Here is a 3,533-nt window from a genome sequence, read left to right as displayed (position 1 = left end):
GAGGTTTTCCAGTAAGCAAAGGAATTTGCTGACAGTTTATACTGCTGTCATTGCAGAGAAGATCTTCTCTGTGGTGGCACTAATGACCTAATGACAATCAGTAAATCAATCCAGCAAAGACACCAATAACCACATTAAAAAAAAAAAGAGTCTATTTTAATTATGTTATCCAGCTGATTAGAAAAATATATGTAATGAGAAGAGGATGGTCTGTGCCATGGTTTTGACAGACCCAAAGTCAAAGTTCCTGGTGGGTTTGCTGTCTCCTATCACAGAGTGGAGCCAGGCATCAGTTTCTGCTGCAGCAGTCATCCTGTGTGAATTTAGCATCTGCGTGCTTTGCTGGAGGGCGACTTCCCTGTGACATCAGTTTAGGTTTTCTCTCCTTCCTTCCTAAGCCAACGGCACGCAGCCCAGTCTTTGCAGCAAGGGAGACAATGTCAGCGAGCAGAGGGAAAGGCCAGCCCCAGAGCAGCATCCCAAACTCTCTGCACAAGAGAGATTTGCCAGCTCCCAGTGCCTCCTGGGCAACACCTTCCACCACCAAACCTCTGGTGGAAAAAAAGATGGGTGACTATAAATATTGCCGTTTAAAAGGGTCTAGAAGGCCAGTGGTCATGGTCTTGTAATAAGCATGATAAATTGTTTATTGTAAACAGTGCCCTGAAAGGCACAATTTGGGAAGCCCTGTTGCAGGGGAAACTGGTGTGCCTTCCAAGTGCATCACAGGGTACTCTGGCTGTTCCCAGCCCTGGGACACCCTACATCACGTGCCTCTCTGCCCTTCTTCCACAGCACAGGGCAGAGCAGAGACATTTGCCCATTGCTTTGCTTGCTGATACTTTGCAAGGAGCTTATGTTCTTTCGGCGAGCACAAATCCTGTAGAGGAGGCAGCAGTTATATCAAGTGCCTGGCAGTGGGGAAGAAACTCTTTCAAGAGCATGCAAGTCCTGCTGACCCCTGTTCCAAGGATACCAGCCTGTGAAAAGAGCCTTGTCCAGCCTTTATGTCTGGGACCAGGTTCCCTCCCGTGGCTGAGAGCTGCCACAGCAGGAACTTGCAGCTCTGTGATGCTGTGCAAAGCGTGCAAGGGGCAGGCGTCTTGTGCTAAAACCGCTTCTCCTGAGACTGGTATCAAAATTGCATCTCACCTTTTGCTAGTTAACACCATGGTACTGCAAGAAAGCAAGCCTAATTGCTGTACACAGTAACAAGGTACTCCTTTGGAGCCCTTCTGACAGTAGACAGATCTTTGGGATGCTCTTCTTAACCAGGACTGGACCTACTCTTGAGTGGACTGTCATTAAAGCGAGGGGATTTTTCTTATTTGTGTTATGTAGAAAACACAGGTTTCTGAGCAAAGTACAGTGCAGCACATTTTTACCCAGTCTGTAGTTTATAAATCCCACCAAATCTTTGTAGGGTCTACCATTTTGGTCATCCCAGACAGGTAACAGTGGATCGCTCTCTGCTGACACTAACAGTTAGTGTGGGAGGACGTGAGTAGGACAAGTGCTGTGTGGGTGTATATATGAGGTAAGTTATTAGCTCATAATTCATGGATGCTATATGTTACCTCCTTTTTTGGAACAATCATTGCATAAACAGTTGGTGCTACCGAAGCATTCACCAGTGCATGCATTTCATGATGTTGTGCAGCCACGGGGCGTGCCAGGACCAGGCGGGAAGTCAGCACAATGCCTCGAGATATGTTATCGACTGTAAATGTGGCAGGAAGTCATTAAAGATTTCCTGAGCTGTTCCCTGAGAAAAGACTACCTCCAGGCTCCGGCAAAGTCAGAGCACTTGTACTGCCAGGGCTGAAAAATCAAAATTACTTTAATAAACCAATGTCAGCAGCTTAGCAGGGAGCCCTCTGCTTCAGACAGATCCTGTGCCCGTGGGGTCAGAGTGGTGATGGACAGCAATATTTGGGGGACATGTACCAAAGGGTTGTTGGTAGCTCACTTACTCCAGGCAGGCTCATCTGAGCCTTCTTAAGACTCTCAGAGCTGAGAGGTGCAGGCATAGACAGGTCTGAATCCTTTATCTCTAAAGCTTTTTAAATCCCTATGGGTGAAAGCAAACGACAGCTTATTTTAAGCAAGCTGTTTGGTTGTTCCATGAGCTGTCAGCCACAGCTCCAGAAGGGAGATTCACAGACACTGAGCTCTTTTGGGTCAACTGCAAAAAGACAGTTCCCTGCCATCAGGAGGCAATCAGACACTGAGACAAGAGCGTGAGCAATGATAGAGGCCAAACCAGACAGGTGAAGGCAAGGGCCTCCAGCATTTTTAGAGGGCTCATTCAAAAACAACTTGAAGGGGGTTGGGGTACAGTTTAATGATGATACTAGGAATTCATGTGACTCATCTTACTTGATTTATGGGGCAACTCTCACTTTTATTACTGCAGATATGTCTATCTTGAAAAACATTTATGTTTTACCAGCAATATGTTTGTGTGGGGTTTTTTTCCCTTAAACCTCACCAACCAGCCTCTGGTTAAGACTTAAAGGCTGTCTCAGCACATAAAAGGTATTGGGGAATTACTGTGGAAATTTCATTTCTGAGCTGTGTCTACAGGTGAAAAAATTTAAAACAAAATTCTGACTCTGTGAGATTATTTAACTGCTGAAAAATTTAGTGTTCTGGGTAAAAACAAAGTCATCATACTATGGTGAAGGGAGAAGAGCCATTAGACAGTTTTATTTCATAGTGTTAATTTTCTCACTGGAAAAGATGAGCAGAGTAAGAGACTTTTCTTCTTAAAACAAAACAAAACAAAAACCCCAACAAGTATGTGAAGATTAAACATCCAAGCTTCTAGTTTTGAGTACCTGCAAAAATCCTGCAAATGAACTTGTAAAATCAGGTAGTCTGCTATGTCTAGCAACCACCTGGCTCAAAGTCTAATTTTGAATGCAGAGAGCAGCAGGGATAGAAATGAGTGGTTTGAAGCTGCCACTGAACTTGATCATGATGTGTATGGGGATTTTTCTACTATTTATTTTCTTCATGCTGTTGACTTCATGATGTTTATTCCTTAAATTCAGAGCCTTGCTTAGAAGCCTGCCAAAGATGATACAACTTTTTACTCTGTTGGATCATTTGCTTGTTATTCTGTAACAAGAATGTGCTGTTTCTAACACACAAAATACCAGAAATAAGCTGTCTCTTTTTTGAAAATTAGTACTTACAGTAAGAAAAATTTTTATTTCTCCACAGTGAGCAGTTATAGAGTGGATAGTCCCTAAGCTAATGTAAGCTGGTCTGTCCCAACCAGAATATGTTTTGGGATGAAAGAGAGCACTGAAACATACTTTATCCTATCTGTTTGGCTATACCAGTGTAGCATACTGCATAGAAACCAGTCATCCTTTTTCCTGTCATTATTGATTAAGGTACCCATTTAAAAGGCCAGAAGAGTTTTTCTCATCTCAGAGTATGTATCTCATGTGTATGTCTTTGATCTTTTCACACAGGAGAGAAAGAAAATAGAGCTGAAAAGCTAAGGCATATTTCTTCAGCAG

The sequence above is a fragment of the Mesitornis unicolor genome, unplaced genomic scaffold, assembly GCF_000695765.1.
Source record: "Mesitornis unicolor isolate BGI_N332 unplaced genomic scaffold, ASM69576v1 scaffold13218, whole genome shotgun sequence".
Taxonomy (NCBI): Eukaryota; Metazoa; Chordata; class Aves; order Mesitornithiformes; family Mesitornithidae; genus Mesitornis; species Mesitornis unicolor.
This window is presented reverse-complemented; position numbering follows the sequence as displayed.